Source organism: Anolis carolinensis, chromosome 6 (genome assembly GCF_035594765.1).
Source record: "Anolis carolinensis isolate JA03-04 chromosome 6, rAnoCar3.1.pri, whole genome shotgun sequence".
In the NCBI taxonomy this organism is placed as follows: Eukaryota; Metazoa; Chordata; class Lepidosauria; order Squamata; family Dactyloidae; genus Anolis; species Anolis carolinensis.
This window is the reverse complement of record NC_085846.1, coordinates 61,872,937-61,893,083: the sequence shown is the minus strand read 5'-3', so window position 1 is coordinate 61,893,083 and position 20,147 is coordinate 61,872,937.

Genomic DNA, 20,147 nt, shown 5'->3' with positions numbered 1-20,147 from the left:
ATTGAATTCTGTATGCTGAATGTCAAACGCCAGATATTGAGTACTGAATATTGAAGAGGATAAAGAAACAGTTAACTAAAGATAAGAAAACAAGGGGAACAGAAAGGAGGGGAGGGAATCCCAAAAGGAGGAGAATATAAACAAAACAAGAGATAGAGAAATAAATAAAAATAAAAGAAAATTAACAATTAAAACTAGAAAAGAAAGAATGAAAGGAAACCCAAGAAAAGACTCAAAACAAAGTAAAAGAATTGGATATTAAAACGGAGAAAATAAATGTTAAACAAGAAGCGATGGAGGCAAGAGAAATGGAATTTCAGTTGAGAATGAGAAATATCTAGGAAGAACCGGGGGAAAGGATAAGAGAAAAAGTGATTGAAATATTAATCAATTTGATAGACTGCTCAGAGGACGAAATCCAAGAGCAAGCAGACAGAGTATACAGAATAAACACAAACTTCTCAAAAAGGAACAAAACGCCTAGAGACGTCATTGTCCACTTCACAAAGAAACTCACTAGAGATGAGATTCTGAAAATAAACAGTAAGAAACAAATCTTCTATAAAAGAACAAGAGTGGTGATCTTAAAGGAATTCCCAAGCTCAGTAATAAGTAGAAGGAAGAAATATACTTTCCTCACAGATGAATTGAAAAAAAACAAAAATTGAGGTTTAGATGGGAAAAAGGTCTTATGACAACTTACGAGGGACAAAGGTATTGCATTACAATGGAGGAAAGAGCTAGAGAATTCTATAGAATGATGAAGGTGGAGAAAAGGGAGGAAGACGATAATAAAGGAAGACAAAAAGGACAAAAAGGAAGAAAAAAAATCCAAAAGACAATGCACAGATTCCCCAGAAGAAGAAGACATTGATATAGGACGATATAGAATGAATATAAGAGGAAGCATGGAGGTAATGAATTTGGGAAATGTTGAAGAAGACGAGGCGGACGTACAAGAAGAGGAAATAGAAGAGGAAGAAAAGGCCAAAGAAACAGAAGCAGAAGAAGAACAGGAGGAAGAAACCGCATGATGGAAGAAATAAGAATATACTCTAACAATATAAATGGACTGAAGATGAAAAATAAACGCAATAAAGTTTTTAACCAATTTTTAAAAAGTTTCAGGTGATTTCCCTTTAAGAAACACATATGTTACAAAAACATGCAATGTAGTTAGAAAATAAAAAACGAAGGAAAATGTTCCAGGCCTCAGCATTAGAAAAGAAAAAAGGAGTGGTAATATATATAGAAGAAAAGATCCCAGCCAAATTGGCCTTCAAAGACGATGAGGGAAGAATGTTAAGAGTGACAATAACGATACAGGGTAAACAAATATTAAAATGCAACATTTATGCACCCAATGGTGCAAAATCAAGTGGACAAGAATATGATCATTTGATTATATTAGGTGGTTTCAACGGCGTGGTAAATAACGAATTGGACAGATCAAAAACAATAAGAAATTCGGGGAAAAATAAATTAAATAAGATAGGAGATTCCCAAAATCAATGATAAGAATGATGAAGGACCTGAGTCTACAAGACAGTTGGAAAATAAAACATGAGGGAGTTAAAGACTACACTTTTTTCTCAGCCAGGCGTCAAAGCTGGTCGAGAATAGACATGATTTGGGTCTCAAATTCCCTAGTGACAAAGGTAGGAAAAGTAAAAATATTACCAAGAATGGAATCAGAGATTTAATTTTTTTTACAAAATTGGATAAAGGTGGATGGCCTTGGTGGATGACCTCTGCAGAGAACTTGACAGGGGGAGTGTGACCCTGTTGATTCTCTTGGACATCTCAGCGGCTTTCGATACCATAGACCATGGTATCCTTCTGGGACGGCTCTCCGGAATGGTTATTGGGGGCGTTGCTTTGCAATGGCTCCACTCCTTCCTGGAGGGCTGTTCCCAGTTGGTGAAACTCGGAGGCTCCTGCTCGGACCCCTGGCCATTGACCTGTGGGGTCCTGCAAGGTTCTATTCTGTCTCCCATGCTTTTTAACATCTACATGAAACCGCTGGGAGAGGTCATCCGGAGTTTTGGAGTTGGGTGCCATCTCTATGCAGATGGCACTCACCTCTACTACTCCTTTCCACCAAACTCCAAGGAAACCTCAGATCCTTGACTGGTGCCTGGCCGCTGTGATGGACTGGATGAGGGTGAACAAGCTGAAACTTAATCCTGACAAGACAGAGGTCCTCCAGGTCAGTCGTGCGGCCGATCGGGGCATAGGGTGGCAACCTGCGCTCGACAGCAGGTTGCCACCCTATGGCAAGGTCCGCAGCTTGGCGGTGCTCCTGGACTCAGCGCTGACACTTGATGCTCAGGTGTCGGCGGTGGCCGGGACGGCCTTCGCACAGTTAAAGCTTGTGTGCCAGCTGCGACCGTACCTCGTGAAGTCTGACTTGGCCATGGTGGTCCACGCCTTAGTCACCTCCAGGTTGGATTACTGCAATGCATTCTACGTGCGGCTGCCCTTGAAGATGGTTCGGAAACTTCAGTTGGTTCAGAGATCAGCAACCAGATTAATAACAGGAGCTAGTTACAGAGAACGGTCAACTCCTTTGTTTAAACAGCTCCACTGGCTACCGATAAGTTTCCAGGCCCAATTCAAGGTGCAGGTTATTACCTATAAAGCCTTAAACGGTTCAGGACCTGCCTATCTCTGTGATCACCTCCTCTCTTACAAACCAACGTGAATCCTAAGATCATCCGGGAAGGCGCTCCTCTCGCTCCCGCCTTTGTCTCAAATGCGGCTGGTGGGGACGAGGGAGAGGGCCTTCTCGGCAGTGGCCCCCCGGCTCTGGAACTCTCTCCCTAAGGAGATCAGGTTAGCTCCTTCCCTGCCCATTTTCCGCTGGGAATTGAAAACATGGTTGTTCCAGAGCGCGTTTGAATGAATAGGCCCAATAGAGCTGTCATTAGAATACTTCTTTCTCTTTTAAAAGTGTATGGCACTTATCACTATTACTCATTTCCATGATACAGCACTTTATGAAACCTGTCCTGGACTCAGTTTGTCCTGGTTTGCTTTTAATTACTCTGATTTTATCTGCTTGGATTTTAATGTATTGTCCATTATTTTATTTTGTGTATCGTTGGAATGTTTTAAGTTTTTGTCAAATATGTTGTGTTGTTGTTTTGGGGAGATGGGGCGGGATATAAAAATAAAGTTTATTATTTGTATTTATTATTTATTATTCTGGCACTCCTGCGAACCCGAAATTCCAAACAGTCAGCTCGATCCAGAGATGCCATTTCGTCAAGGCCAGACAGCTCGTTAGCAGCAGCCTCTGTCTGCTTGCTATCTAACGGGAAGCTGTCCTCCCTTTGCACCTGGCTAGCTTCAGTATCATCTCCCACATCATCAACACCATTCCCTGCCATGGGAATGCCTCCCTGCTCCTCATCTCTCACAGCAGGGACACTCTGAACCTGAATCCCATAATTTCCATCAGAGTCATCTTGAACCTGAATCCCATCATCTTGAACATCTGGAACCTGAATCCCACAATCCTCATCAGAGTCACTCTGAGACTACAGCTGAGTCACAACAATAACAACATATTGTGCACGTACACTCAGATGCTCATTCTCACAATCTAAGCTTATGACAAATTTGTGGAGGCTGGACACATGCAATCATGATGTCACACACATGAGATTTATAGAATATATGAATACAGCTTTAAATATGTAAACATAAAACCCCATTCAAGAACATCCTATCTTTACACCTGTAGACATCCTCACCCGCAGACTGAATTTCAGTTTATTTACCCACATCCAACCTATTCCCAATTCCAACAAACTGCTGACAGTGAGTTAGGAAGGGGACACTGTCATGGGACCGATTCCAAGAGCTGAGTCTGCAAGCTCTTGAATCGGAGCCATAACAATTCGCACTCCTCTATAGCTCCTACGGACACCTGGCAGCAAAGCATGGGAAATCCTGGAGAGAGAATCAAAACAATTTTAATGAGTAGTTTGTGTTGTAGTGGTGATAATGATACATGGGGTGGGGTTTGGGTGATGATATTTACGTGTGGTGTGACGTTGTAGCGAAGGTAATAAAGATGGTTGTATGTAAACATTATGTCATTCTCGACTTTCCCAAGTCGTGTGTTCTTCAATAAAGATTCCGTTTGATAGCAGCTGCCTTTGGTCTGTGTTCAGGTGGGTCGTTTGAAGTAAGCGTGACATTAAGTCAAGAATCCCATTCTCACCCTCCTGCGGAGCCGCAGTGAAGTGAAAATGAGCGGAGAGGAACCGGAGACCCACGGGGATGGAGAGGATGCGCCATCCGACGACGGAAGACAGAACGAAGGGGCTACAGCAGGGCCTACATTTAGGTGGGTGGAAGGGCCGACGGCAGCGTCGGAATTCCAAGAACCGCGGGGGGCAACCGCCGGACTGGGGCGCGGCGTGGTCAAAGGGTCAGTTCAGGGGAACCTGATGCAACCCTTCCCCAGGCCACCCGTTCAAAGGCAACATACCGCCGAATGGATACCTAGGAAAGAGGAGCTTAAACTGGAATACAGAGGGGAATCATCCGAGCTGAACTTTTTCCTCATTGGCATCAGGGGATACATGGAGGATAACGCGCATACATTCCCCTCCGAAGGAAGCAAGGTTCGGGCCATCGGAAATACCCTCAAAAGGGGGGCGGCCAGCTGGAATGTACAATTACACGCCAGGCACGACCCGTGCTTGAGGTCAGTGCCCCGATTTCTAGCCGCACTGGAGAACCGTTTCAGAGACCCGCTGGAGCGACCAATTAAAAGTCGTAAAGCAAAGGGACAAGACGGTACCCGAGTATGCAGAGGAATTCCTCCATCTTGCGGAAAAGGTACCGGAGTGGTCCGAAGTAACCAAAGTGGAAATATTTAAAGAAGGACTGCGCCCTGAGATATTTAGCTGGGCGGCGCACAGAGATGATCCAGAGAGGTTACAGGGTTGGATTCAGCTGGCAGGGCGTGTCGAATCTACCCTGTCCCAAGTAAAGCGCTACATGGAGCGGCGGCGCCCAGCAGTGACCGACAGCGAGGGGTCGTGGAGAAACGAGGAAGCAAGAGCGACCCGGGGGGCGGTCCGGGATCCCCTCCAAAGGCGATGACAACAGAACCAAGCAAGGATGCTTTGTGTGTGGGAAGACGGGCCATCAGGCGGCAGAATGTTGGGCCCGGAAGGGAGAACCGCCAAAAGCCACGAAACCCACGCCCGCAGCCGGGAGACGAGCAGAGGAGGAGGTGCAAGTCCCAGAGCCTCCGGAGCAGCTGGTGAGTCAAGACAAACGCATGATGGTAGTGCCAATCTGCTTATCGGGACTAGAGAATCGAGCCACCTGTAGAGCATTCGTGGATTGCGGTTGCTCTAGGAACATTATAACTCCAGAATTAGCAGAGGCGCTAAAATGCCAGCAGACCGCACTTAAAGTTCCGATTTCGTTCTCGCAATTGGATGGATCGGTTGCTGCTGGGGAAGTATCCACGAAAGAAATACAGGGGATCCCATGTAAAATAGGCAAATGGGAGGGAAGAATATCCTTTGTAATATCCCCTATCGCCACGTATAACATTATACTGGGGATCCCGTGGTTAGAGCAGGCAAACCCCGAAGTAGATTGGAGGGGAAAGAGCATGTCTTTTAAAGAACAACAAACGGAATGGGAGATAGGCAAGATAGCAGAGGAAGAGAGCGAGGGAGATGAGTCGGAAGAAATAAGCCAAGAACTATTGCCCCCGGAATACAGGGACTTTGTGGATGTGTTTAATCAGAAAGAAGCAAGCAAATTACCTCCCAAAAGGAATCTAGAAGTGGGAATCGAAATAACCCCAGGGGCAAACTTACCTAAACCCAAAGTTTACCCCATGTCTGTTCAGGAAAAAGAGGAATTGAGGAAATATATTGATAAAAATCTGGCACGGGGATTCATTAAGCCCTCCAACTCCCCTTTGGGGGGCCCCGTGTTATTTAGGAGGAAGAAAGACAATTCGTTCAGACTATGCATTGACTATCGAAATTTGAATGCAATTACAAAAGATAACAAATACCCTATGCCCTTAGTAAAGGACCTAATTACCCTGTTGAAGAAAGGGAGCATATTTACGAAGCTTGATTTGATCGAAGCTTATCATAAATTAAGAATCAAGCTCGAGGACACTTGGAAAACTGCATTTTCCTGCGCTTTCGGACTTTTTGAATATTTAGTTTTGCCTTTCGGATTAAAAAATGGCGGCTCCTGCTTCATGCAGCTCATAAACGAAATCCTACGCCCACTGTTATACCGTGGGGTATTTGTATTTTTAGACGATATCCTTATTGTGAGTGAGGATAGAAAGCAACACACCGAACTGGTCCGGGAAGTCTTACAAAAGCTAAGGGAAGCTAAGCTATATGCAAAATTTTCCAAATGTGAATTCAACAAATCACAAATTGATTTTTTGGGGTATCGGATATCTTCAGAGGGATTAGCCATGGACCCGTCCAAAGTATCGGACGTAAGGGAATGGGGAGTCCCTCAAACAAGGAGACAATTACAATCGTTCCTGGGATTCGCAAATTTCTATAGGTTGTTCATAAGAGACTTTGCTCAACTCGCGGCACCCCTTACCGAACTTTTGAAGACGAAAGGGAAAGGGGAAACGGCAAAAGTAAAAGCCCCTGGCGCTAAACTGATTTGGACGCCAGAATGCCAAAAAGCTTTCGAAACTCTAAAAGGGCGTTTTACGGAAGAACCCATATTAAAGCACCCAGACATGCAGAGTCCTTTCATAATACATTGTGATGCTTCAGACTGTGCCTATGGGGCAGTATTATTACAAAAGGACCAAAATGGGAATTTGAAACCATGTGGGTATTTATCACGGAAATTTAGCGAAACTGAAAAATGTTGGCCCATATGAGAAAAGGAAGCGTTAGCAATACTGAAGGCATTAGAATGCTGGAGGCACTTCCTCGAAGGGAGCGAAATTCCATTCGAAGTCTGGTCTGATCATAAAAATCTCCAGTACTTAAAATCCCCACGAAAATTATCTCCCAAACAAATTAGATGGGCACAGTACTTCAGTAGATTTAATTTTCAATTGAAATTTTTCCAAGGGAAACAAAACATTCTGGCCGATGCCCTCTCTCGCATGCCCCAACATGAGAACATAACCACAGCCAAGGAGGGAACTTTATTTTCTGAAAGACAATGGGGGTTAGCAGTCAAGACGAGGGCACAAACGGAAAAAGAGAACTTGGCTGCGGCCAAAATTAACGAAGGCAGTATTTGGGAAAAAGAACTTGCACAATCATATGAAGGGGACCAATGGATTTTATCTAACACACAAAAAGGGGAACAAAAGGGGGGATTATGGTTTGTGAAAAGGAAGTTGTACATTCCTGCAATACTAAGGGCCAAAATTTTGCATCGTTTTCATAATAACCAGAGCGCGGGACATATGGGAATTACAAAAACTACCAAAACCGTAGTAAAACATTGTTGGTGGCCAGGAATGAGAAAGGACATAAAGACTTATGTTACCCAATGTGACGATTGTGCCATGAATAAATCGCGGGGAGGGAAACCAACGGGACTATTGCAACCAGTGGCGGAACCTACCAGACCCTGGGAATGTGTGGCCATGGACTTTGTGGGGGAATTACCTGTCAGCAAGGGTCATCGCTATATATGGACCGTATTAGACTTGTTTTCCAAACAGGCTCACTTTATAGCACTTGCAAAGCTACCATCAGCAGAGAAACTAGCCAATTTATACATCAACCACATTTACAAGCTACACGGATGTCCTAGCCGGGTGGTCAGCGACAGGGGTGTCCAATTCACAGCAAAATTCTGGGGGAAGTTTTTAGAAATGTTAGGAGCAGAAAGGAGCATGAGTTCTGCCTTCCACCCCATGACTAACGGTGCAGTGGAACGTACCCAACAAACACTTGGGCAGTTCCTTCGCATATATTCAAACAAGAGACAAAACGATTGGTCTAAGTGGCTAGCATTTGCTGAACTAGCGTTTAATTCTACAATCCACTCCGCAACTAATAAATCTCCATTTGAAGTAATTTATGGGCATGAAATTCAGCCCTTACCCCAATTGCCAAAGTGGCCGGAGAATGGAGAAACAGGGGCGGGGAAATGGAAAGCTCAGATGCAAGAATGTTGGGACCAAGTGACTGCATCTTTAAAGGAAGCGCACAAAAAATACAAAACCTTTGCAGATCGGAAAAGAATGGAGGGCGATAAATTGGAAAAGGGGGACTTAGTATGGCTAAGTACAAAAAACATAAAACTAGGTCTGCCCTCGAAAAAGCTGAGCCCTATGTTCATCGGACCCTTCAGAATACAGGAAATCATAAACGAAGTAACTTTCCAATTACAATTGCCAAAAAGTCTAGGGAAAATACACCCTGTGTTTCATCGTAGCTTATTAAAAAAATATATGGGTACTTTGGATAAGGTGGATACATAGTGTTCATGTCTATTCTGTTTCAGAGTCAAGGCGACCGAGGTACAGAAGAAGAGATCGGCAGAAGGGGGAGCACCATGTCATGGGACCGATTCCAAGAGCTGAGTCTGCAAGCTCTTGAATCGGAGCCATAACAATTCGCACTCCTCTATAGCTCCTACGGACACCTGGCAGCAAAGCATGGGAAATTCTGGAGAGAGAATCAAAACAATTTTAATGAGTAGTTTGTGTTGTAGTGGTGATAATGATACATGGGGTGGGGTTTGGGTGATGATATTTACGTGTGGTGTGACGTTGTAGCGAAGGTAATAAAGATGGTTGTATGTAAACATTATGTCATTCTCGACTTTCCCAAGTCGTGTGTTCTTCAATAAAGATTCTGTTTGATAGCAGCTGCCTTTGGTCTGTGTTCAGGTGGGTCGTTTGAAGTAAGCGTGACAGGACACAAGTTGGATGTCATCAGCGTATCGAATGTGCTTATTGAATACAGAACTATTTGCAGTTTCTGTTTTGCCTGCTCACTCTTTCTCCCTGACTTGGGAGACATTGCTGCATCTTGACTGGAGACTGACTTCAGTTCCTTGATGGGAAGAAAATAGGATATGAAATAAAATACTATAAAATCAAAAAAGGGGGAAACGAAAACAAAATAAATGGATGAGAAACGAATGGCCACACCTAGATGCTCTTTTAGAACTCATTTGTTTCTGTTGCATTAACCATTTTTCAATTCCCAGAACTGGTTACTTTACAAGTACTACTTGGCAACTGAAGTTGCATGCCTTTTCTAGGCATACTTAGCAAAGCAGTTCTGAAAAATTGTGACTTTCAAATAGCCCAAGAATGCCAGTTATCAAGAGGAACTATTGTAGTTAAGTTATATAGATAAAAAAACAGCACCAATCAGTTGATTCAACTGCTCCTTTTGCCAGGGAAGGATCATCAGGATAGCAAATAATGATGTAGCAGATGGTAGGGCAGAATAATGACCTGGAGAGCAATGCTGCAAGACAGACACAGAAAAGTAATTGCGAAGTGGAAGATTAGCAAGTGAAGATCCTATATATAGAGATGCTAAAACTTCAGAAGTGTTTGAATAGATTATTGCTATATGGGCCTTCTCTCCATAGCTCTTTCATATTAAACAACTGTTGTGCTATGGTGAGAGCCAGAAAGACGAGTCTTGGACTATGTGTCTGGAGCCTAGGCAAAGGAAGGCAAAGACAATTTTCCTTTGAACAAATCTTCCCAAGAAAACTCAATGATAGGCTTGCTGTAGGGTTAAAAATTACTTGAAGACAATGTGTTGTCGAAGGCTTTCATGGCTGAAATCACAGGGTTGTTGTGTGTTTTCCAGGCAGTACTTGAAGACACAACAATAACAATACTGTTAATTCCATAGGATGTTGGTATTGAAGCTGAAATAGAGTCACAGTGCTGTAGTAAGAAAGAGTGGCTAATGTCTGCCCTTGTATAGTAGCATCACATGACACCATGGATTTAACATTAAATTTGGTATAAAAGGGGGTACTTTTCTCTCCCACAAGACAGTTTTCAAGCTATGGGAAAGAATTCAAAGGTCTCTCACTTATTTCTGATAAAGCCCACCCATTAAACCTTTGCGATTCATGGACAGCAAGCACTCTTGGCTTAGAAATAATACTTACTCTTAGCACACATTGGACAGAGCCAGCACTATTACATTATTATCTATCTACCAAGAACTTGAGAAAAGGAATGTTCAAATGGGTCAGATACTTTTAGTGTTGGGATTCAAGGGTTTGAGAAACAGGAAGGTTATTAGAAATAGAAATCTGAGCATTCTTATATATATATATATCCTTTTCATGGAATCATGGAATCATAGAATCATAGTGTTGGAAGAGACCTCATGGGCCATCCAGTCCAACCCTCTGCCAAGAAACAGGAAAATCGCATTAAAAGCGCCCCTGACAGATGACCATCCAGCCTCTGCTTAAAAGCCTCCAAGAAGGAGCATCCACCACACTCCAGGGCAGAGAGTTCCACTGCCAAACAGCTCTCGCAGTGAGGAAGTTCTTCCTAATGTTCAGGTGGAATATCCTTTCCTGTAGTTTGAAGCCATTGTTCCACATCCTAGTCTCCAGGGCAGCAGAAAATAAGTCTCCTCTCAGCCTTCTCTTCTGCAGGTTAATCCACTCTTCATAGGGCTTGTACTTCGGGCTCTTGATCATTTTAGTTGCCCTCCTCTGGACACATTCCAGCTTGTCAACATCTCCCTTCAATTACGGTGACCAGAATTGGACACAATATTCCAGGTGTGTTCTCACCAAGGCAGAATAGAGGAGTAGCATGACTTCCCTTGATCTAGACACTATACTCCTATTTAAGCAGGTCAAAATCCAGTGCCTTTTTAGCTGCTGCATCACATTGTTGGCTCATGTTTAACTTGTTGTCCATGAAGACTCCAGGATCTTTTTCACACATACTGCTGTTGAGCGAGGTGTCCCCCATTCTGTATCTTTGCATTTCATTTTTTTTTGATGGTCTGTGGTTTTATTTTACTCATTTCACCAAGACTTTAGGATTTGAAAGTAAACTTATGTAATATTTTTCTACAAAGAATACTAATTCTCATTTTCTCTGCTGCTATGTGGGGTAAGGTAAGCCTGGTAACTGCTTAGTTTTTGCCTGCAAATGCTCATTATTCTGCTTGTGATTTCACTATTGGCCCTCACATTCCCCATTAAACCCCCCCCCCCCAGTACTTAAATATGTATCTAGATAGTAGTAAAGGTCATCTAGCTGGCTTTGACCTTGAGGTCCAGTAAGGCTCAGTTTTTTAAAAAAAAATAGCATGAATTAGATTTCTTTTATCACTGGAGATCTCTTGTTCTTCAGCAGAAGCTGTTGGCTTTAGTTACTCTAAGTGAGCTAGTTTGTTTTCGTTTCTGGGCACGATTGCAAAAGAAGTAACATTTTAATGCAAAGTGTAGTTGACCCTCAGATTGCTAATTTCTTGCTCCATTTCAGTTCTCTTCAAGCAGTTTCAGTTCAAGTTTGAACTTCTTGGCCCAGCAGTCCTTCAACACATGTTGAAAATGTCCCAATCTAAAAGAGGCATTTTGACAAATCAAAGCACATTGTTAACTCTTTCACTATGCTAACTGATGTTGTTATGTACCATTGAATTGTCTCCAATTTATGGTGACTCTAAAGCAGAGATATCACAGAATTTTGGGACTGAGATGTGTGATTCACCAAGGTAACACAATGGGTTTCCATAGTCAAGTAGGAAATCAATTCTTGGTCTTTAAAGTTGTATTCTAATACTCAAACCATCACACCATGGGGCTATAAGTCAACCTGATTTCCAAAAGCTTACACAATTTGCGCTGATTGATAAATGCAGGCAAGCAGCCTTTCAGAACTTGCCATTGGTCCTCTCCTGCTTTGGAAATTCTGGGTATAATCCGAGAAGTAACTTTTCCAACCCCTACCATATATCCTACTCAGCTGCTTATATGTGTAGATTCAAGGTTGAACTAACTTCACTTCACTTCACTTCTTCACTTCACTTTATTTCTTAATTAGTCACTCTCCACCAGAGTGCTCCGAGCGACTTACAATTTAAAATATCATTCCACAATATAAAAACATTCAACATAAAAACATTCAACTTAAAAACATTCAACAGTGACTATTTGGCAAATTAGATCTGATTTACTTAAATGCACAACCAAACAGCCAAGTCTTGAGCGCTTTTCCAAAAGGTTGCAACTCCGATATTGCTCTAACATATGGAGGCAATGAGTTCCACAGAATTGGAGCATAGATCGAAAAGGCTCTACGCCTTGTGGCTTCCAGGTGTACATCCCTAGGGCCCGGTACGTATAGGAGATTTTCCTGGGAGGATCGAGGTGACCACTGATGGAAGAAAGGAATGAGGCGGTCCCTAAGATATAATGGTCCTTGGCCATTTCGAGCTCTAAATGTCAGGATCAGTATCTTGTAAGAGATCCGATGTTCTATTGGTAGCCAATGCAGTTGTTTCAGAATCAGTGTAATATGGGATTTTATAGATGATAAGTGGCAGCCTGGCCACCGCATTTTGGACCATTTGGATCTTATGGGTTTTTGTCTTCGGAAGGCAGGCGTATAAGACATTACAATAATCCAGCCTAGTGGTGACTGTTGCATGGATTACCATTGCCAATGCTTCTGTCGAAAGGTAGGATGTCAATTTCCTTGCCTGGCGAAGATGAAAAAAAGCCTGCTTACTTATGGCAGTGATCTGGGCCTCCATTGTCAGCGATGAGTCCAACACAACCCCAAGGCTTTTAACAGTAGCCAATATAAGATTTTAAAATGGTCATGAAAAAAGGTATATTGGCCATAAATCTTTGTGCTTACAAAGCTTTTCCACCCTACAAAATGGTATTATGGTTCGCTTTTAAATAAGATCATAGATGAAAAACAATACTGCTGTTCAAATATCTCTGAAAGCTGAAAGTCAGTTTCTTGTTTCCTAAATTCTTTCATACTCATCGGATCTCATCCCATGAGGAGAGCAAAGCAGACAAATTATCTTCTTATCATTCCAAGTGTTTCATTCCATTCCATTTATAAGGAAAATTGATAATATAGTCAGCTCCACTTCACATGATATATTTTTGCCAATTTCTATTGTAATTCTTCAGGGTCTGAGCTATCACATGGGTGGGTGTAGTCCCCGCCCATTCTACATTCTTTCTATTTTAAAAGGGGGGAAACCTCGCAACTGCAGAAGTCTAGGTTCAAAAAGGGGAAAATATAGCTATACCAAAGTAGTGATATATCAAAATTGTGCAATTTTTGAAAAATAAATCATTTAAAAAATTACTGCAAAAGTTTTATGCAACAACAACAACAACAACTTTGTTCTTATATTCCGCCCCATTCCCCCAAAGGGACTTGGGACAGCTTACATGGGGACCAAGCCCAATAAAACGAAATTACTGATATGTCAACATAAAATACCTGCTGCTGCTCAGTCGTTTAGTCATCTCCGACACTTCGTGACTTCATGGACCTACAGTACAATAAAATACCATCTAGAAACATATAAAACATAATAAAAACATGAACTCAATAACAACAAATCAATGGTCAGACATAGTGGGCATGTTCAGAGCTGAGTAGGCTGGGCAGGGCCTGTAGAGTATGCAAGAGGATTACTGGCGAGAAAAGAAGCACCAAGGCTCATTTTGAGATTGCCCACAAGAACACCCACTTTTTAACACCATTAAAACAATATGACATGGTGGAATCTGACCCTTCCTAACCCATGAATAAATAAGAACCTTTATCCATTTCTGAGCAAATCAGGAGTTCTGAAGGCAATGTCTACCTGACTCCTAAAACCTCAATTTTACATACTTTAAACAAATTTATAAGATAGAGTTCCACGGAGCACGGCCAGAAGTAGTTTGGGCTATATGGGACTTTACACTGTCTAGTTTAAGTGTGTAAAAAAGGGGAACGGGGAGTGTTCGATGAGGTACATAATCACTCAGTGCATAGTGCTTCACATTTTTGCTGGAAATCAAGGAATTGTTACTTTGCTGATTGCATCTAATAAAAGAAAAACATCCACAACAACTTGTTATTGATTTGGATACAAAGTAGATCTGGCCTGAATTGTGAAATTTTCTCAGGAGGGGCAGTGGGAATGTATCAGAAGCCAGGCAATGATATTTTAAATAAGTACAATTTCCCTCTGGGCATCTGATTATGCTCTTTGTTCTTTGAAGTCTGTCTGATAATGTGCAGAATCTTTCATTTGCATCACATAATCTGTTGTTGGGGAGTTTCCTCCATATCAAGTCTCTTTCAGTTTGTCGCAGATTAACTCACAACACTCTTTTACTTGAAGACATCTAAAGGGCCCTTTGGTAATTTGTTTCCTGCCAAGAGATATGGATGTTTATCTGATATAAAGCCTTGTTTTAGGTTTATCTCCCTGTTGCATCAGCAGTGCTAATGTCAGGAGTGGAGATGAATGAGGTGATTGAAGAACTGAACTAGCCAATGTTACTCGCAAAATCCAACTTGCTGTGTATAATATGCTCATTACTCAGGTAATTATCAAGATATTTTGGGAAATACACAAAGGACAATTTCCCAGAGGCATTCAGAAAGATTTATCCAGATTTCAAACTCTATTCATTTTATCTCGATAAGGCAATATCCAATAGTATCTAATCAGTCTGAGTCAATGTTCCATAATAACATGAACATGATCCATGTACATAGTGGTTTTAAACATTATACAGCTTAACTTTAGCCCACAACTTTTCTACACAACTTTCAAGTTATTCAAACAACAACAATCAAATAAATTCTATGTAGTTTGCAAAATAAAGAAAGTTCATACCAGGATAAACATACTTTGCTTACCTCTTAAGGGAGTCCTCTTTTAATGAAACACGGTTTTTTTTTAAATTTATTTATTTATTTATTTATTTATTTATTTATTCATATAGAATGAAACACAGCTTTTAACTCTGTTTTTTAACCCTGTTTTAATATTGTGTGATCTGTTATCATTGTCTTTATGTGATTGGTTTTATTACTGAAGTTCTGTTTTATTTAATTGGAAATTGCTTAGTCTATTGTTGTATTTTATGGTGCTGAATGTTTGTCTTTCATGTTGTGAACTGCCCTGAGTACCCGTAGGGAGATAGAGTGGGATAGAAATAAACTTTTACTTACTACTTACACTAACTGTGTTATATATTTTGGCTCTGAGATCATAGAAATCATTGTTATATATTTTAGGATATTGCTTTTCCACACACATTGGAAAAGTACAAGTCTAGAGCAGAAATCGGTGAAGTCCAGCCTTTCAGATGCCATTGAACAACAACTCTTGTGACCTCATCACATGGGATACTTTTCAGCGGCATGTGCCGGTTCATCAATACTTTTGCAATGGAGGCCGTCAACTCCCATCCCATGACATACAGCAACTTCCAGTAGGGCTCCATTACAAAAGTATTGACGAACTGGTGCATGCTGCTATGGTGACAACATGGGAGAGAACATACGAGGGCTATCCAGAAAGTACATTACGTTTTGGAATTTAAAAAGAACAAAGTATAGGATAAAACACTTACCATATGCAGTTGAAAGCCACACTTAAATACTGCTTTTCAGCATAGTCGCCATTCAGATTTAGGCACTTATCACAGTGAGGAATGACTTTGGAAAGTTCATACCCTCAACACTTTCCCGCTTCTGCGACCCGTAACACTATTGCAATGCTGAAACTCAGCCAGGCTGAACAATGAATGCAAAAGGAAGCAATGAAAAAATCCTGGCTGCTTCTCCTCGGGAGCCGTTCTCCTCCAGGCTGCTTTCTGGAGCTTGCTCAGCAGCCAGGATCGGCCAGGGCTTGCAATCGGTTAGGGTTTGCAAGGAACCAGGATTGGCTGGCAGGAAGAGAAGGGAAGCCTCAATGTTTTGATTCTCTCTTCAGATCTTGCAAAAGAAGCGAGAGCTGAGTTTTTCCAAATTAAAACATGGCAGCTATTTTCTTTTGTCAAAGCATTTGGAATCTCATAATTTTTCCCAAATCCATACTGGCATGTGGTTTTAAAGGCATTTTAATTTTGTTGATTGTGAAGTTGTTTAACAGACATGGTAAACGGGGTAATAGCAGTGTGAGTCATGCCAGATTATGCTACTTCCCACAGCATGGGTCACAGGGAGAAAAAAATAGTGGCTGCCCACATCCCTTCTCTTTAAACCATTTAAAGTATTCCTACTTCCTCAAGTGTTCCAGATGTTTCATGCATTATAAAATAGATTTTACCTGTATGCTACCATGAGACTTTGTGACGTAGGGTGTGATATACATATTTAAATAAATAATCCAATAAAGTAATATATAGAGGTCTATACAGAATTCTCCACACCTCTGAAGAAACATTTTCAGTGATAAATATGTGTGATATCTTCTTCATTGGAAGAAAAATGGAACCCTGTGAACAGATGTTGAGAGGAACAAAGTTTGCCCAAGAAATAATGATGTACCAGCTCTCCACCATGGTCTTCTTTCACTTCTCTGTCACTTATTTTTCACTTTCAAAAATGGTCATGGAACTGTGCTTAATATATAACTTTGCCTTTACTGTGTGGCCTTGAACGAGTCACTCTTCTGCAACCTAAGCCACTGTGGTTGAAAGCTCCTTGGGACAGAGGCCAGGGCATTCATGTGAGTGGCAAATGTTTTCTGTGACAGAGGCTGATGACTTTTAAAAGGAAAGTGTTTTCTTTCAGAAGTGGAGATGAGCATCAGTGTTAATGTTTGTTTTTTTTTAAAAAAAAAACCTGCTCTAAAACAAAGAATGTTACAAGAATGTTACAACAATGTGAAGCCTCAGACAAGCATTTTCCAATATCTAGTCAGTGATTTGCTAAATTGGCACATAATTGTCCTTGTTTAAACTAAATATTGATCAGAGGCCACTAATTGTTGAGTTGCTTAACCATCTCACATTTGTGAACATGAAAATTGTCAAGAAATTCTGTAAGATACTAGTGAAGACCTTGGTGTTCTATCAGTATCAACTTCAAGGTAAACGTTTTGAAAATAAAAACTCAGAGCTGTCAAACAATGAAGTGCTATGCTACTGCTGAGATCCAATCACATACAAAAGATGCAAGATCCTAAAGAAATTCTCACAAGGAAGGTCTAAGCTGCATGCAGAGAGAAAGCAGCAACACTGTTTCTCTATACCACATGAAATGGAAAAGTGGATGGGTGAATGAAGGAATCAAGAGCACTGCTGAGGCAAGCTGATTTATTTTAGCAAATAAAGATGAACTGTGGACTGATGTATTTTGGCACATTGAAGCCACACGTAGTCTGCCATTAAAGATAACTGCAAGTCTCCTCACAATCTTATTTCTTTAGAAATCAGTCAGTAAAATCTTTATGAGAAAACTACTTTGTTAGGCAGCAGAATCTGTTTTTCACATCTGGAATGACCTAACCCTTTTTATAGTTTTAAGAAAGAAAGGTTTAAAAGTCAAAGATAAGAGATACAGGTTGAATGTCTCTTAACCCAGAGGTTAAGACGAACTTAAATTTGAATTCCAGTTCTTAAAGGAAAGGGAGGTTATAAATTAAAGTAGTAGTCATGATGATGATTGAAAAGCAGGGGGTACCAAAGAGAAAACAGGAGTATCTATATCAGGGCTGAGTAGAAGGTAAATTAGGATATATTCCTAGATCTTTGAATGATCTGTAATAGACCATTTTGGGGAGCAGCGTGGGATCAAATCTAGTCATTGTTTTAAAATGTGGAGCTATCCATGGTGGTGAATCCATTTGGAACATAGGAGGTGTAGATCAGCCATCATGGCCTGTATTCCATCAAGAGATGGAGTTGGAAACAGATGAGGCTGCAGATTTTGCAGACAATTCTGCCCCAGACCGAGGCCCCATGGCATTGCAGCTGTCTGATATGGTGGTTTCAGAAGAACCACTAATTGGCAAACATTCCGAAGTCTCTTCATCGTTACCCACACCAGATGGTGTTGACCTGGGTGAAGATGAGACTTTTAATTGGAAGGAATTTGTTACAAAAGATAGAAGCAGGAAAGAGTGAGTGAGACGGAGTAGAAGATTAGCTTACAAGTTGGATGGCTAACTTTCCAATTGGGAATCATAGAATCATAGAATAGTAGAGTTGGAAGAGACCTCATGGGTCATCCAGGCCAACCCCCTGCCAAGAAGCAGGAAATCGCATTCAAAGCACCCCTGACAGATGGCCATCCAGCCTCTGCTTAAAAGCCTCCAAGAAGGAGCATCCACCACACTCCAGGGCAGAGAGTTCCACTGCTGAACAGCTCTCACAATGAGGAAGTTCTTCCTGATGTTCAGGTGGAATCTCCTTTCCTGTAGTTTGAAGCCATTGTTCTGCGACCTAGTCTGCAGGGCAGCAGAAAACAAGCTTGCTCCCTCCTCCCTATGACTTCCCTTCACATATTTGTACATGGCTATCATGTCTCCTCTCAGCCTTCTCTTCTGCAGGCTAAACATGCCTAGTTCTTTAAGCCGCTCCTTATAGGGCTTGTTCTCCAGATCCTTGATCATTTTAGTTGCCCTCCTCTGGACGCTTTCCAGCTTGTCAACATCTCCCTTCAACTGTGGTGCCCAAAATTGGACACAGTATTCCAGGTGTGGTCTGACCAAGGTAGAATACAGGGGTAGCATAACTTCCCTGGATCTAGATGCTATTCCCCTATTGATGCAGGCCAGAATCTCATTGGCTTTTCTAGCAGCCGCATCACATTGTTGGCTCATGTTTAATTTGTTGTCCACAAGGACTCCAAGGTCTTTTCGCACACACTGCTGTCAAGCCAGGCGTCCCCCATTCTGTATCTTTGATTTCCATTTTTTCTGCCGAAGTGAAGTATCTTGCATTTGTCCCTGTTGAACTTCATTTTGTTAGTTTCGGCCCATTTCTCTAGTCTGTCAAGATCGTTTTGAATTCTGCTCCTGTCTTCTGGAGTGTTAGCTATCCCTCCCAGTTTTGTGTCGTCTGCAAACTTGATGATCGTGCCTTCTAACCCTTCGTCTAAGTCGTTAATAAAGATGTTGAACAGAACCGGGCCCAGGACGGAGCCCTGCGGCACTCCACTTGTCACTTCTTTCCATGATGAAATCGACGCATTGGTGAGCACCCTTTGGGTTCGTTCGCTTAGCCAATTACAGATCCACCTAACCGTAGTTTTGTCTAGCCCACATTTTACTAGTTTGTTTGCCAGAAGGTCGTGGGGGACTTTGTCGAAGGCCTTACTGAAATCCAGGTACGCTACATCCACAGCATTCCCTGTATCGACCCAACTCGTAACTCTATCGAAAAAAGAGATCAGATTAGTCTGGCATGACTTGTTTTTGGTAAATCCGTGTTGACTATTAGCAATGACCGCATTTGTTTCTAAGTGTTCGCAGACCACTTCCTTAATGATCTTTTCCAGAATTTTGCCTGGTATTGATGTGAGGCTGACCGGACGGTAATTGTTTGGGTCGTTATTTTTTCTTTTCTTTAAGATAGGGACCACATTCGCCCTCCTCCAATCTGCTGGGACTTCTCCCGTTCTCCAAGAACTCTCGAAGATAATTGCCAGTGGTTCTGAAATAACTTCCGCTAGTTCCTTCAGTACTCTTGGATGTAGCTGATCTGGCCCTGGGGACTTGAATTCGTTTAGAGTGGCCAGGTGTTCCTGGACAACTTGTTTCCCTATTTGGGGTTGGATTTCCCCCAATCCTTCGTCCATTCCATGTTGCTGAGGTTGAAGATGGCTTTCTTTTTGTGAGAAGACCGAGGCAAAGAAGGCATTAAGTAGTTCTGCCTTTTCCCTGTCCCCTGTCGCCATCACCCCATCTTCTCCTTGCAATGGCCCTATCGCCTCCTTTTTCTTCCTTTTTCTACCAACGTAAGCATTGCTGAACTCTTTCTGGACTGCAATCAACTATATATTAAGGACTATTTCTTACTCTGACTTTCCACCTTAAATGCGTATATATTCTCCTTCAATAAATGGCTTGTGTGTTATATTGGCTCCGGTCTGGTTTTCGAGTGCTTGCGCTGCCTTGGGGTGCAACAATAGGGTTCAGTAACTTAGATGGCTCTTTTAAAGT